This window comes from Chinchilla lanigera, unplaced genomic scaffold (genome assembly GCF_000276665.1).
Source record: "Chinchilla lanigera isolate Chin_1 unplaced genomic scaffold, ChiLan1.0 scaffold00022, whole genome shotgun sequence".
NCBI lineage: Eukaryota > Metazoa > Chordata > Mammalia > Rodentia > Chinchillidae > Chinchilla > Chinchilla lanigera.
The window spans coordinates 2059144-2076090 of record NW_004955423.1 but is presented as its reverse complement, the minus strand read 5'-3'; the positions used below and the strand labels follow the sequence as shown (position 1 = coordinate 2076090).

Sequence of the window (16947 nt, the reverse complement as noted above, 5' to 3'; positions counted from 1 at the left end):
TTTTTTGGTTTTTTTCCGGTACTGGGAATCGAACTCACGACCTCGCGCTTACCAGGCAGGCGCTGTGCTGCTGCGCTAAATCCCCAGCCCCTGTTCCCTCCTTTTTTGTTGTGCCCCTAGATAAATAATATTTGAAGGCAATCAAACATATATCCTGTTGAAGTACTGAAAGGCAGTAAAAAGTATAGTTTTTAACAAAACACATTTTCATGTTAAAATTAACCTTTTCCATTTGAAGTGGCAGCTTTTCAAGGAAGCCTTTCCCAGTTTCCTAATGCTGCATCGCCAATTTATAAAGTACTGTACATTTTACCCTACTCTTGAAAGAGTGAAAACTGCACTACCTTATTAGAACCTTACATGACCATGATCTCAAGAAAGGAGATTTCCAAGGACACTGCTCTCTGAGTAGGTAGTATAGGAAATCATGAAGACCCTGGAACTTAAAGGTCTGGGTATTCAGAGTAGGCCACTTGCCTCTGCACACACACATCCATGCTTCACTCTCAGAACCAAGTCTGCCCAGTGAGTCCACATCGCCTTAAATTCGGAACGCTTTTGCTTCACTTTGAGAAGCCTTTTGAAAGGCTTCCTCACAGAGGCTTCCGCTCCTCAAAATGCCTTCTCCGGGATCAGGGCAGGCCCCCCTCACACGTTCTACCACCACCATCATTTCCACTCCTCTTCACTCTTCAGTTTCATCCCATTCCTAACAGGGACAGATGGCCATCATCTGAACTTGTGCAACCACTGTGTTGGCCCACTAGGAAGTTCTTTAGTAATCTCTAATTTCTATTGTCTTCGCTCTTGATGCTCATTTACATTCTTAAATTAACCTTTCCTCTCTCTCCCCAAAAAAGGGGGGAAAAAACCAACATAATCTGATGATAAATACAGTGTTTGTTTGTGGTTTTTTTTGTCTTTTTGAGACAGGGTCTCACCATGCACTTCAGGCTAGTCTTGAACTCACATTGTAGCCCAGGCTGGCCTCGAACTCACAACAATCCTCTTGCTTCAGCTGCTGGGATTACAGGTGTGTGTGCCACCATGCCCAACTCTAATACAGTGATTTCTGAAATACTTTCATTCTCTGAAACTAGCTGGGTCTCCTCTGTGTCAGTAGGATGTGGAGCGGAACAAAGAGGTAGAGGCTGAAACTGCAATTCTTGTATGCAAGCGAAGGTGGATAACACACTTCTCACAGTCAGGGTACTGAGGGTAAAAACAAATGTGTCTAGAGAATGCTTCCTCTCCAAATGCGGTGCACACAGGGCCACTGGTTTGTACACCCTCAGCGGCACATGCCAGGCCACCATCTAGCTACTGTGGTAGCAGCCCTGGCACAGGTCCTCGAACACCAGACCCAGGATCTTCACACAGCTCTCAGAACCTATGGATACAGGAACAACACCTCGCCAGCTGTCCTGAAAGCCGGCAGTTTTGCTACTGCAGTCAACAGAGGCCTGGAGCAGGTTGCAAGCATCGTGGCGCTGCTGTCAAGGAACCTGCCGCAGGCACAGGGCCACAGCGGCGACCGTGTAGTGCAAGATGAACACAATGCACCGCAGAGCCTGTCCCTTTAACAAACCTGTACATTGTTATTAACTACAGTCACCCTATTGTGCAGGAATGGACTACTGTATAATAAATAATGCCAGCACAACTGGTTTTCCACACGGGAAAAGGTAAGAGGACTCTATACAGGGGCTGGGGATTTAGCTCAGCGGCAAAAGCGCCTGCCTGGCAAGCGCAAGGTCGTGAGTTCAGTTCCCGGTACCAGAGAAAAACAAAAAAAAAAAAAAAAAAAAAAAAAAAAAAAAAAAGAGGACTCTATACAAAAATAATATTTCTAATTTGCAAAAAAGAAAAAGAATGGTTAAAAAAATTCAGTGCAAGAAATTTTTGAAGACTATATACACAAACTGAGACTAGGTGACACCTTCCTAAAAAGGAATGGCAAGTCTGAGGCTCTAAAAAATATGAAAGACATATTTGTACAAATGTTCACAACTATTATATAAATAAGGTCATAAATAAAACATCTGGGAAAATATAATACAGAGAGAAAATGATTCATTTTTATTTTAAAAAGTAGGTAAATATGGTCCACAGACTATATTAACATGATCCAAAGACCTTGCATGTGTGTGTCTGCTGAAACTACGCTGGGGCTCCAAAGGGTTCTCCATGAATAAATCGTGCCCTTCTTTGCCTAAGGTTCTGAAAGTGAGAGTAGACAAAGAGTAAACGTGGGGGCCCAAATATCCCGTTTTTAATAACAGAGGCTGCTGTGGTTTGGATGTGCGTAATCCTCCAAACGTGTGAGTTGGAAGCTTAGTCCTCAGTGTGAAGATGTAAGATGCGGTGGGACCTGGTGGGAACTGTTTGTTCTCTGAGGGCACTGCCCTCAGGAATTAAAGTGTTCTGGCGGGAGGGTTATTATAAAAGGAGCAAGGCTGGCTCCTCCCTGACCCCCTCTATTTCCTGTCTAGCAATGCAATCTCTTCCTCACACATATTTCTGCCATAAAGTCCTCACCAAAAGCACAATTAAGGGGTCTCCCAATCTTGTACTTTCAGCCCCCATAACTATGAGCTAAACACACCTCTGTCTTTATAAAGTTATCCAGCCTCAGGTATTCCATTATGAAAATGGACTGATACAGAATCTAAGTCCATAGCCTGGACTACTCCAACTGTCGCCTGCTAAGTAACTCTGTCTAATGCTAGGTCATCCATAGCCAGGTTGTGAGCAGCCTATCTCTTTTCTCTTTCAGTCTCATAGCAAAGAAAGTGACTCTTCTGGTAACTGGGGGATCTTTCAGTTTGCATGGTATACACAACTACACTGCAACTGTCACAAGTATGTATCAATTATATCATTGAAAAGTAAACATTTTTTAAATGAACAAAAAAGTAATTTGGGGCTTCAATGTGTAGAACAAGTTGGAATGGGGCACCTGAAGCAAGGAGACTAGTTACAAGGCTACTGCAGATGATGGAGTAGTCTTTTTCTTAAATTAATGTTATTGGTACATTTTAGAAATAATGATCACATTCATCATAGGGGATTTGTACCTGTACATGCCATATCCTGATTTTTCCTTTTTCCCCAGTCCCCTCACCTCCCTACAACCCCTCTTCCTCTCCTTAATAATATTAAAGTAAATACTACATATAAAAGAAATAAGATTGGAATATAAACCAAAATGTTAATATTGGTGGTTATCTCCAGAAATGTAATTATGAGTCTTTGAAACATGCCTGGTTGTTTGCACCTTGCAATTTTTCTACTACAAATATGAAGAAATACATGACTTTTGTATTGAAAAAACTGAAGAGCTTGACAGTAATAAAAGAAGGAAAGTATTAGCTTTCCAGGAGATATGGTTGAGACTTCTATAAATTGAAGATGATCTGAGTTTGTTTATGGGGGAAAGGGAAAAAAGAGAAGGCTCAAGTTATAAGAGAAGCAATGAAAAATGCCAGGGCCAGAGAGAGAAGGAGGGACCTGGGGAAGAGATGGGAACCCCAGAGAGATAAAGATGCCAGAGGACCCAAAGACAACAGGAAAGGGAACTGGTCACCAATGCACGCTCCACCTGCTACACAGTATGTCAATAGCAGGGAGAAGATTAAGAGTTTGGAGGAGCGAGGAAAAGGTTTACAAGAGCTGCTGTAGGGAATTAGGAAGTCAATTAGCAGAGAAGTTCTGAAGGAGGCCCCAGCTGCCACTGAGGAGCAGGACTTAATCCTCCCGCCAGTTAATTTATTAGCCACAACTAAAAAGAATTTATGTGGCCTCGATCCACCCAATAAATATCCAAACAACATCCAGAAAATGTGGACCAGAATAACTGCAATCACTATCTATACTAATGTATTAACTAACAAGTGCTGTTTGCCTCATCTATTTTGGTCTCAGACAGTTGTAAATTTTCACTTTGATCATCATTTAAAAAATAAATTGAGCAAAGGTAGTAAAATGAAAATGGTTTGAGGAACCAGTACTTTATCAGCCAAAATGAAGAGCTCGAACATCACTAACTGATTGGAACAAAATATAGAGCTGCCAGTGACTGCTAACTTCTAGATGAGCGACTGTAAAGTCTTCCTTCTGTCCGATAGTAAATAGTTGCCTGGCAGGTAGGTGATTACAAGATATTCTAGTCCTATAAATAAATGGTAGCAGGGTCAGGCATGGTGGCATATGTCTGTAATCCCAGCACTCAGAAGCCTGAGGCAGGAGGACTGCTGTGAGTTCAAGGCCAGCCTGGGCTGCAAAGTAAGTTTAAGACCACCCTAAACTGCATAATGAAACCCTGTCTCAAAAAGACAATACTACATAAATAAATAAGAAAAAAGGACAATAAATAAATAAATAACTGGCACCAGATCTTACCTATCCAACTGGTATAATCATTCTAATTCACCTTAAAGAAGAAGTACCAGGAAATTCAAGATTGTTAACTACCAAGCACAATCTTTCTATAACTGTTTGTGCTAGTAGGAATCACTTTTGGGCTGAGAAAAACACCTATTAGGGACCTACTATGTGTATATTCTTTGCTAAGCTTTTTATGTTCACTATTTGTATTTAATCCTCATAATAGTTCTGTAAGGTAGATATTATTTTTCCCCATTTTACATCTTCTCAAAGATAATAGAGAAAATGATAATACCTGTTTCATAAAACTGTTCAGTGTATTCAATAATATATGTAAAGTCTTTAACATATAATACTCAGCACACATAACACTCCCCATAAGCATTACCCACACTATTAGCCATCGTAATATACCAGCAATTATTCTTGGGCAAAAAAAAAGAAGGCCTTCTACCATCATCCCCATGTTATGACAAATGAAAGTGGTTTAGCCCAAGTTTTATCAAGCTTTCCACAGTCAACATCTCAGCAATCACTTTCACTAGGCTGTACTAGGCCACCATGCTTCTCCACTGGACTTGAGTTTATGTCTTCCCTACAATCCCATTCAAATTGATTTATGACCTCTTGAGCACTTATCAGCATGGAGCAGGGGTGAGAGAAGCAGCCTAGGCTCCCACCAGAATAAATCTGGCATCAAGAAAGTGCAGCACATAGAGAAAGTTTTCAACAAATAGGCTCAGGAAAACTAGATGTCCAACTGCAGAAGAATAAAGTTAGACCCTATACTACATACAAAAATTAACTCAATGGATCAAAGATGTAGGTATGACACGTAAAACTACAAATACCTTAACAGAAAACATAGGAAAATCTTGACATTGGATTTGGCAACAAATTCTTAGACATCAAAACACCTGGTTCAAATAAAATTGTTACAAAAGGGGCAGTGGGCTACAAGCATGTCATTGTAGATTTGGGTTCTTGCTATAACCTGGGAAGGAACGGCGGTGGGAATGAGGAAAAATAGACAACAGACAAAAAGCTGTGGTCAGGAAGAGGTCCTTTCTCTCTTGAACAAAGAAGGAAAACTGCCCAAGAACAGTAGAAGTTGATTAATTTCAGCCTCTCTGCCCAGCAATCAGTTAAGAAGCTACAATGGCTTGTTACATGCTTCCAGGAGCTCCTCTTGGCTGGCTTCATCCTGCATGTGTAATTACTTTCCAGCTTCAGCCACTCCCAACATATTTCTCCTCTATTTTGTAAATGATGAGTGTTTAGCTGAAGCTGGAAAAGCTATGCTTGGAGAATACATTCCAAATATCCATAACAGTAGTCAGTTACTAGTCTAGCTGGCAACTGTCCCAAATTATTGGTGATTTGAACCCTTTACAGCTAGCATCTTACTGTGGCAATGCATCTTGCACATCACAAGCCGTTCTTCTCATAGGGGCACAAGGAATTGATTCATGGGACCTAGGCTCCAGCTGCTCTGTGGCCGGCCAGATCTCTGTGGGAGTCTGATGTTTAAGAAGCATTTCTGCTGGATGTTTAAGACCAAGGTAAGTCAAGATCCATGTTAACCACTGTTCACTATCAAGATCACTTAACTCTCCTCAGGATTACCTTGGAACCACACACAGCACCTTTTAAATCCACTGTCAGTGTCAGCCATCTGGATGAGTCATAGGCATTGCTTGACCAAGTTGCTTTCTACAAAAGCTTGAGAGACCTTATCTCTCCAAGTGACTCTCCTTAGGCACACTATACACTGTCAAATCACTTTCCTCTGTGGTCCCATAATCTCCTTGATCAGAAAACCAGGGATTCAACTGAGTTACAGGATGTCGTAGCAGAAGTTCTCTTCTGTCCTGGGTTTACTCTGACCTCAGAGGGCTACAGCCAAAATACTGGCTATCCTCTTAAGCCAGTATTTTATCTACTTTGGTATTTATCTACTTCTTTGGTCTCCAAATCTCAGTTGCTAAATATCCAGAAGAGAAGCTCAATGACATTACACTGTGCTAGAGACAGCAAGCCTAACATTACTATTGATCTGAAATAATAGAGGTAGTAAGTTTAACATTACTATCTATCTGAGTATCAAACATCTTAGAACATAAAATAGGACTGTTATTGTCTAACAACCATGGATATCCTATCATTTAGGTCCCTACAGGTTTTCAACAGATAATGGTTACATGTCTTTACATTAAAGTTAGAAAACAAATCATCACGTAACCTTGGCACATGACAATCATGACATTTTGTAACATACTTAAATTTTCATTTTGACATAACATAACCCTTTTAACCAGTCATCCCTATCCAATACATAAGAAGCTTTTATCTACCTGTTATCCTTTAACAACTACATAAGTTTTTGTTAAGGCAGAGGCCTGAATCAGAATGAAAAGTTTTATCATAAGCAATCCTTGCTTTACATTTTGTTTTTGTTTTTTTGTTTTTTGGGGGTTTTTTTGAGACAGGGTCTCATTATGAAGTTGAGGCTGGCCTTGAGCTCACTTTGTAGCCCAGGCTGGTCTTGAACTCAAAATGATCCTCCTGCCTCAGCCTCCCAAGTGCTGGGATTACAGGTGTGCACCACCATGCCTGGCTCCTTGCTTTACATTTTGAAGACATGTACACCCAGAATCATGAATACATTTAATACACCATGAGATTAACAATAATTAATTACCATGTGAAAATCTTTGTTTCTTAATTTAGTTTTGTACCAAGAGCATCTTTTGTGACAAAACCTCATATTTTATTTTTTTCTGGAACACTTTTGACCATGACCAAATTATTGGGTATGTCTCCCAAGAGACTCTGGAGATCATTGGGAGATCTTTGTTCTTAATGAACAAAGGTTGGCCACTACTCTATTCACCACCTGGAATCCTGCCCAATAATTTCTCCTCACCCTAAGGGATTATGGTTAAAGATTTTAATTTTTTGATGAGCTGCAAGAAAGCCAATTTTGATATTATTTAAACCAGCCGGTAGCTCGGGAGAAAGCATACTTTCAAGTCTATAATCCAAAGTATAAACAAGTGATCAAAGAAAAACAGTTGAGCTCAAAATAAAGGTGAACAGCTGCTCACAGAATGACAAACATGTCACAAGTACACAGAACACAAAAATATCTTACAAAATCAGAATGCACTCAAAGATATTCTAGATCAAATTGAAATTATGTAACTCTTAGTTTTTAGAAATTTATAATTATAAATAGACTAGTCAGATTTTGTTGTTCATTAATTATCAGAGATTTCTTATCAGAAAAGTTTGGAAGGAATATAATCATATGTATATACACACATATATATATGTATATATATATTCTTTGTATTTTATTCTGTCTTAAGAATACTGGTAACTTTCAGCCCAATTATCTCTATATACTCTATCACTTGTTCAACTCTTTAATTCCCACTTTCATTACTATTTCCTGGGCCTTCTGGGTCAATTTTTTTGGTTAGCCCTATGTCAGATTTAGCCTTAGTTTTAACTTAAAATTACTAAATGGAATACTCCCAGTTAATTCCTGTAAAATATTCCTTCATGGTCACCTTATAGCTTCTATAATCCTCTTTTATGTCACCTCCATACACATTTAGTTCCATATATTTGTGACTAAATATGGTAGCTGGTTTGTGATTTCTAGGATTGCAGGCCATATCATTGGCAAGCATCAAGATAATGTAGCTGCTTTCCATGATTTCTGCATCCTGCCACAAACTAATAATCTTCGTCAGAATTTACATTTTCCATATACTTTCAAAGAAATTAATTATCAGGACATTTTTAGGATCCCTCTTAAAAGAATCCGTGCAATGTCTAGGAGTAGACATACAGAGACTCTTCAAACATTCTTGAAAAAGGTCATTCATGTTAGTTTAGCTAGCTGGATTAATTACCTCTGAAAACTCCAAGACATGTGTATATATCCATGAGAGGACTCTAATTGCAGGATCAGGTTGGTGGAAGAGGGAATTCTCCCACTTAGCTACTGGCTAGAGCCATTATGTTAGAATAAAACCACTCACACGTAGACACTCCTTGGCAAGTGTCAATACTAAGTGGTAGTTCATTGCTTTATTGTCTGGTGCAGCACCTGGGGCGTGAAGTCTTGCAGGAAGTGGTGCAGCTCAGGGAACAGGCCCTGCACAGCCTACAGCAGGGTGACCATGAGCATCCCCTCTGCCTCAGAGATGCCTGCCACCAAGGTCCTGAGGGGCCCAGCCCTTGATCCCTGCTCCCGCCACCACTGCCAGGTCCTACCAGCTTCTAGGTCACCTGGGCCTCAGTCACTAGCCACTCAACCCCTATATGGCACTCCTGGCCCTGCTGCCACCCTTGCCACATGCAGTGCTGTACAGCACCAGCTAGTGTGGCACTGGCACAGCTAGGCCAGTGTTTGGTGGCCCTGTCCTTCCTCTGCAGGGACCAGGCACTGGCTAGCCACCAGTGGCAGGTCCCCTGGGTGCCTGGAGCTCCTCACGTCCCAGTCCTGTGCTACCTTGCCAGCATCCACAACCATCTCCTTTGCTTCTTGACCAAGGTTCCCTGCCTGTCCCCACAGCTTATCCTCATCCTTGCCATCCTCTCTGTGCACATCTAGCTTTTAGTCTTTTGCCAGCTACTCCCTGAGTGGCCTCCTCCATCCCTGCTATGGGCCTTGGCCTCTTTGTCCCCCATTCTATCTGGCACCCCTGTGCATCCTGCAGCACCTAGACAAGAGTGGCTACAAGCTGGAGGAAGGGTGCTGTGGACAGGGGAATGGGCATGGCCATGAGCAGTGAGGCAAGGGAGCCTGGCTGTGGAAGTAGCAACAGCTCCAGGCACCACCTTGGACGGAATGGTGCTGATACTAATGGCTCTGGCGGTGACTGGCTGCAGCTTTCATTTTATCACCTCAGATCTGGGCGAGCTTGTCATTTTTCCCACTCTGGCTACTGGGTATTTTGTTCCTGCTCAGATCCCAAGTACTAGCACCATCACAGGACAGGCACTTACCTTTGCTTCTCTCACACAGGTCTTGACGATGTGAGCACCTGGGGCCCCTGTAGCAAAGTCTTACTGGGCAGAAACATCTAGTTCTTCATCTAGTTCTTTTACAACTTTAACAGGTGATAGCCTTCATTTGGTAAGGGTTGTAAGATTTCCAACACGTTCTGCAAAACTGTTTGAAGTAAACCTTGTTCATGCCCTGTACACACCACACATACGCATTCTCCCAGAGGATGTTGCAGTCCTTGCAGTGATGATAATTGCCATATTTTTGCGGGAAGCACAGGCGCTCCTTGCTTGGCTAGGCACCTGGTGGCAACCTCTCCTGAATGGTGATGGTTGTATCCCCACTGTCCCCACCCCTCTCCACCGCCAGGGGCCACTTCCCCTCTGCAGTGCAGGCTGTGGGGCCACCTCACTTATTCAAGCCTCCTGCTGTTCCTGCCCAGCTTTTGGTGGTGAGGATGCCTCACTGCCCCCTCACCCTCCTGTAGCACAGCAGGGCCCTGTGTGCTTGCTGGGGCCTCCTCCAGGCAGCCAATGAGGCAGTGAGTGTACAGGTGAGCACAGGAAGCATGCAGGCAGGCACAGGTTCCTAGGTCTCGGGCCCTGCACGGTGGCATCTGCTGCCCGGGCACTCACTGCACCAAGGCGTCACACCACAGTTTCACCTGCACCCCCACAGCATGGCAGCTGGGCCTGCGGGGGCACAGCCTCACAGATATGCTGAAAACCCTCCATGATCTCTCCTACCCCTCTAGCTAGGCTAGCATGCAACAGAAGCATGGTGGAGGAGAACGAGGCAGGAGGGTGTCCCCCGCTGTGGAGCCACCAGCCATGAGCGCATCAGCCTTGGTGTCGGGCAGGTAGGGGAAGAGATAGGAGTAGAGGGCACACACCAGATACCTGAATGTACCCAGCACCTCGTCCCCCACTGCAGCCATCGGGGCCCCCATTATTTGGTGGGGCCAAGGCAAGCTCCAATGGGAGTTTCCCAGGAAGGGCCAACCTTTCCCATCAGTTCTAGATCTATACTCATTTCCAGCGACACCCACGCTGACACAGTACAAGGACTGCAAGGTTTAGCTGAAGAGACTGGCTGAGCTGCCTTTACTGGTGCAGCAAGGTAGTTCCAAACAAAATGCCCCTTGTCCCTGGAATGAAAACAAACAGCCTTGTTTTTTCCCCTTCTTCCAGCGTGCGCACGAATAACCTGAGTAACAGCTGTCACCAAGGCAGCCCCCTCCCTGTACATATGAGGGGCCAATATCTGCACACAGCCAAATCATCTCTGGCAACATAGCCCATTCTTTGTGGGCTCTTAAGGCCTCTTTACACCATTTATTTGCAGTTTCAAAAGCCAGCTGTTGAACTATTAGTTTGCTAGTTTCTGTGTTGTCTATGATCCTCTCACTAGCCTGCAATAAGCATGTGGCAAAATCTTGAAAAGGCTCATCAGGGCCCTGATAAATAGAAGCCAAATTAAGAGATGCCTCCTCTTTGGAAAGAAGTTCCCTCCAAGCCCTCATGGCAGCCGTCTTGGTTTGCTCATATGCTGGCAATTCAAAGGTCAGTTGATTATTTGTGATAGCAAAGGCACCTTCCCAGACTAGCATCTCCTTTGTAATAGCTATGCAGTAAACAGCATCACAAATTGCCTGGTCTGTGCAATATACAAAAAATCTTCCTTTTCGCAGCAAGTAGTCACCTGGATTTAAACATGCTTTAGCTATTGCTTTCTAATCATTTGGGGCCACAATTTGTTGTCCTAGAATTTCTACTAAACTCAAAGTACAGGGAGCAGTAGGGCCATTAAGTAGCAACAGCTTGTTTTAGCTCTTTTAGGGTTTTAAAAGGTATATCTTCATAATGACATATAACTTGTCCCAGACTTTCAGGGACTTGAACTTCAGATACAGGTTAGATATGCTGAAAACCCTCCATGATCTCTCCTGCCCCTCTAGCTTCTTTTAATGCCAATTGCAAGCAAGACAGAGAAAATGGCTCTACTCCCTGGGAGGTGGAAGACACCTGTGTCACGGCCAAATTTCCCCTAGCTAAAAATGCCAGAATAGCTGCCTGTGGCTCAGTCAAACTCATCAGCTGTTGTGAGACACAGTTCATAAGGAAACACCTCTCTGGTGGAAAAAAGTCACTCTTGTCTCCCACCACTCTTTCCTTTTTTTTTTTTTTTTTTGGTACTGGAACTCAAACTCAGGACCTTGTGCTTGCCAGGCAGGTGCTTCTCTTTCCTTTTTAAATTGGACCAGGATAGAGGACGCAAGCTCTGCCAGCAGCACCATTTCTCTGTCCTCCATGTCCTGCTCAGGCTCGGGACTTGATCTTAACATAACATTCTGAGCCAAATCTTTTATGGTTACAAAACTCCTTCAAACCAACATCCAGATATTAAATATAGGAGTCAAACATGCAACAAACACTTCTACATACATATACCCCCAGCAGTACTGAGACTCTACTTGCACTTCAATATCCCTTTCTCTTTTGGCTTCTTTGAAGCCTATACATTTTCTGGCCCTAGAGAACCCACATCCCCATGCTTTACACCTGACATGCCAGCACGACGCACTGCAGTGCTACTAGCTCTCACAAGTGTGCTTTCCCCCTTCTGTTGCATGCTCTTTAGATGTGTTCTTATCACCCACTTATTCCTACTGGGTTTCCCTTCATGGTCACCAGTTGTAAGCATCTGTTGGGTTCTTGCTGTACCCCGGAAAGGAACAGCAGCAAGAATGAGGAAAAAATAGACAAGAGACAAAAAGCCATGATCAGGAGAAGGTCCTCTCTCTCCTGAACAAAGAAGGGGAACTGCCCAAGAACAGTAGTGTTTCTTTTATACCGTTGAAAGGTTGATTAATTTCAGCCTCTCTGTGCAGCAGTCAGTTAAGAAGCTACAACGCTTGTTGACATGCTTCCAGGAGCTCCTCCTGGGCTGGCATCGTCCTGCACGCGTAATAACTTTCCACCTTCAGCCACCAGCAACGGTAGGTAATCCCAGCACTGGGGAGGCTAAGGCAGGAGGATCACCATTAGCTGGAAGCCAGTCTGGCTGACATAGGGAGTTCAAGGCCAGCCCGAACTACACAGCGAGACACTCCCCGCTTCTAAAAAAAAAAAAAAATTTAAACATTCCTATTTTTCGACAACTCCTTGTATTTTCACATCCACTGAAATGCAAAAACCTTTATGCCTTGTTTATTCACTGTTGTAGCTCAAAAGCCTTGAGCTAAGGCAAACTCTCCTAAAATAAGGAAATATGCAGGGGCACAAACTTTGGGAGGAATGGCCCAGCCTTTCCCCTCAAAGCATACCTCCATAAGTCCTTGGAAGTTTTCTGACCCTTCCCCTTTGTGTCCCCACCTCCAGATGGCCTCAAGCAACCCTTCTGAGGGAGTGAACAACGGCAACACATGCTAAAAAAGCCCCACAATGTAAGGCACTCAGGTGACCCAGCTTCTCCTCCACACACCTCCACTCACCTCAGAAGAGCTGCTTTAGTGCTCCCAGACCGGAAGCGGGGGGCGGGTTCGCGCGAGGGCTCACGGGGAAAGGGGCGGGACTGCAACTGGAGCAGCTGCATAGGCCCTGATTGAAAGATGATTAATGGCTCCTTACTTCACACTACCCCAGTTACTGCAATTGAACTGGCAAATATTTACCTTGGGATCTGAGTGACTGAAAATATTTGGCTGGAGCCAGATGCGTCGCGTGTCTGTCCCTGAAATATTAGCTAAAGGAGTGATTTAGCAAAATAAAATGATGGGTGGGGCGCCTGCCTGGTGGAGCTGTTTACTTTCCTCCAGCTCCAGAGCGAGTGGAGCTTCTAACAATCCCAGAGGGAATGTGAACAGCTGGGAAGCAGGCCAGATCGAGAGAGAGAAAGGGTCTGTTTTGGTTGGGGCTAATAGTTACATAAATCAGAGATGTGGAAATACGCATCTGCCTTAAAGGGATTTATGAATACACTTGAAACAGCTGGGAAACTAAAGTGTGATGTGGTGGTGATTGGTTGTATCTTCTTTAATTGTAGATCTCCCCTGAAATAAGGTAACAAGATGCTTGGGAATTGACAACTTCACTCAGAAATATGGATCAAGATACTTACTGTGGTTAATTCTGTCTGCACACCGTCCAGCAGTTTTCACAGCCAGCACAAACCCAGGATGGGCATCATTAGCTCCCTTTTACAGATGAGAATCAGCCTCAGAGACTGAGTGACTTGCCCAAGATTTCACATCTCTAGAGTGGGCTAGCAGGGATTTTTGTGAAAATCAGACCCTCTTGGCTCTGTGCTTCCTTCCCTTGAAAGCTGCGTTACTGCCCACCCTCTGGCCTGCAGTTCTACTGGTGGGGCAATGGCACTCCTGCAGCTGATTGATCTACTTTGTATGTCTGTGACCAGAGGTAATCGCCTCTTTCGCTGATCTGTTACTATTACATGCACTGCCAACAAGTGCTGCTTGTGAGTAAAGTAAAATAAAAAATACATCAACAACAAGCCTCCAATAAAGAACTAAATAAATAAATGAGTCATTTAATTACTTTTTCAGATATGTAGACAAGTGATTGATAGTCTTCATCTCCTAAGAGCAGAAACAGAGATTCAGTGGAGACAAACTGAGCAGCTGATACCCATACAGAGTATGCCGATGCACTTTTTCCAGCCTTAGTTAATGCACTTTTTAAAGCTATAATCTGTGTCTAAACACACGACTTTTGTTTAACCAGTTACATTCAATCAAATGATTACTTTGAAAACAGTTGGGTTTTGTTTTGTTTTGTGCTGGGGCTGGAATCCAGGGCCCAGTGCCTGCCAATCACAAGCTTTCCCACTGAGTTATACCTCCATTTCCTGACATTTTATTGAACTAATTAATTTTTTTTCTAGACTTGATTCTATTTTAACACAAGTCATGTAATATGAAATTAGAGTTATCAAAATATAATTTCCAGCTTCCCGGTCCCTTACTCTAGAAACTGTGAAATTACCTTAGTCCTTGTCTTACCTTCAGTACTCACATTCTGCTCAAACTCTAAGAGGTTTCCTCTGCACTGAAACAACTGCCCAGTGATAGCCTGACATTCTAGCACTCCTTGATCTTGTTTTTAGCCTCCCTGGAAGCTAAGAGAACTTGAGGTCTGTTCCTTCCCTAGCACTGAAGACCTGAATAATGTGCACTAATCATGAATTTTTTTTGTTTTTCTTTTTGGTGGTACTGGAGATTGAACCCAGGGCCTGGTGCATGCCTGGGACGTGCTCTACCATAGCTACATTCCCAGTTCATTATCACTGATTTTTTTCCAGAATGAGATCATACTTTGTACATCACTCACCAACTTGCCTAACTGTATGTCAAATTCCCAGCATTACAGTAGAGGAATGTTCCCCAGGCCTCTACTAATGGATTCTTGTCAATATTCCACTACTTTAAATAATACTCTGAGCTAGGTGTGGTGATGCACACCTGTAATCCTAGCACTCTGAGAGGCTGAAGCAAGAGGATCCAAGTTTGAGCCCATCCTGGGAAATTAGCAACTTCATAAAACCCTGTCTCAAAATAAAAATAATAAAAGAGCCCGGTGTTGCAGATGCCTGTAATCCCAGCACTCAGAAACCTTAGACAGGAGAATGACTGCAAGTTTGAGTTCAAGTCCATAACAAGACCTGTCTCAAAAAACCTAGTTAATTAATAATTCATTAAAATGACTGGGGATGGAGCTCAGTGTGAACTCTGATTTAATCCCCAGTACTGCTAAATAAATAAATACAATTACGGTGCATATTCTTGTGCGTTACTACGCCCTTTTATTTATGACATTGCTTTGAGATAGATCAGACCGCATCTTCAGAAGCTGCAGAGAGGCGATTCAGCAGATTTGTGAGTGATAAGGAAGTCAGTCAGCAGAGTTGTTTCAAGGCAGATTAGATAAACTATACTTGGGAACAGCAGAAGGAATCACACCACCACCAAATTCCTGTGAAGCATGGGTTTCCAGCTCCTTTCTCCCCTACCTGAGCACAGACCTGAGGCTGAACGAGTTATCGTCCATATCCAAGCTTTCTTGGGCAAACCTCGACCTGGAGGGCGTTATATTGGTATGGGAGACAGGGAGTGGCAAAGCCTGCTTGGGAAAATGAGCCAGACCTGTCAATTACAAGGTCGCGGGGCACTGCCAGGACCCCATGTATAGCTCCCAGGCTCCCATGAAATGTGGACGGCATAAAAGAAGACCAGACACCACTGGAAGCTATTGTGAATTCCCACGATAGCCCACGCTGCATTTCCTAGACACAGCGTGTACTTTTATTTTTGCTTTTACCTTTTTTTTCTCCTGTTCTGCCCAAGTTTGCTCTGCAGAGCTAATTTCTCCCATACCCATTCACCCCTCACTTTTCTTTTTTTGAGACAGCACCTTCCTACGTAGTTCAGGCTCTCCTTGAGCTCACTATGTGTCTCAGGCTGGCCTCAAACTCACAGTGATACTCCTGCCTTAGCCTCCTGAGTGCTGGAATTATAGACATGGTACCACTGGCCCCCTTCACTTTTGACCTGATTTTTTTTCACTTTTGTTTGTTGTTTGTTGTTTATTTTTGTTTGGTGGGTTTTTTGGAGACAGGGTCACACTGTGTAGTTCAGGCTGGACTTGAACTCACTATGTAGCCCAAGCTAGCTTCGAACTCATGGTGATCCTCCTGCCTCAGTCTCCTGCGTGCTAGGACTATCAGTCTGCAGCACCACACCTGGCCCCCCTTCACTTTTGAAATAAACTTTTGGCACTGTTTTTGGCTTATCTCATCCAATTCCTTGTTCAAGGCAAGAAGGACCTGAAATACTTTTGAGTGGTGAGGAATTTCTAAAGGAACTACCCAATAACAATATCACAATGTACAATACTTAAAATGCATACAGATGTTCTGTGTGAATTACAAGAATGCCAGGAGCTCCACGTCCAAGAAGACTCTCAGGTGGGATGGATGCATCTGAAAAGTCTGTGTAATTAAGAGAAAGAAAAGTGAGTTTATTTGATAGCTTTATACCTGTTTAGCAGCCCCACCTTAGTGATTCTATGCAGAGCTCTGAGCCTACAGGCTCTTGTAAGGGCCTCTGGAATTTTTTCCATCCTAGTGGAAATGGAGCCTTCCCAAGGCTCCTCTGATCAGGGGTTTGTTTTTGCTTTGCTTCCACTCAAGCAGCCTCCAAACTTGTCAGGTTCTGGATTCCTATTTGGTATGAACTGAACTTCTAAGTTCTTATAGTACTGTGATGGCCACTCACCAAGCTATCTCTGAACCAGCCCACTCTACCTTTTCCTCCTTTCGTTCTTGTTTTTATTTTTATTTTTTGCCAGTCAGCTACTCTTTCTTTTAGTTAGTAAGGATTTAAAAATATAGAACTAACCAATTTGAATTTCCACCCCCTCATTTTACAAATAAAGCCACAACACATGACTGGCTTCGGGTTATATACCTAGTAAATAATAGAGCTTTTTATTTTTAATTATTTTAAATATATATGCATATAT

The 16947-nt window shown here is 43.2% G+C and overlaps 1 protein-coding gene across 3 annotated transcripts in view; it reads left to right on the top strand.

The window, feature by feature from the left end:
• Rpap2 (RNA polymerase II associated protein 2) overlaps nt 1-13928 on the top strand; it is a 133189-nt gene extending 119261 nt beyond the window's left edge. Inside the window, exons 15-18 of one of the 3 annotated variants that reach the window (XR_001234092.1) lie at nt 2777-2862; nt 5837-5948; nt 12790-12854; nt 13454-13928. The gene's annotated coding sequence lies outside the window, so the exon portion shown is untranslated. Of the gene's footprint in view, nt 1-2776; nt 2863-5836; nt 5949-9427; nt 9475-12789; nt 12855-13453 lie in introns of those variants that run through there. The other 2 variants (XR_001234093.1, XR_001234094.1) reach the window with 2 other exon arrangements.
• Nucleotides 13929-16947: the final 3019 nt, after the last annotated feature.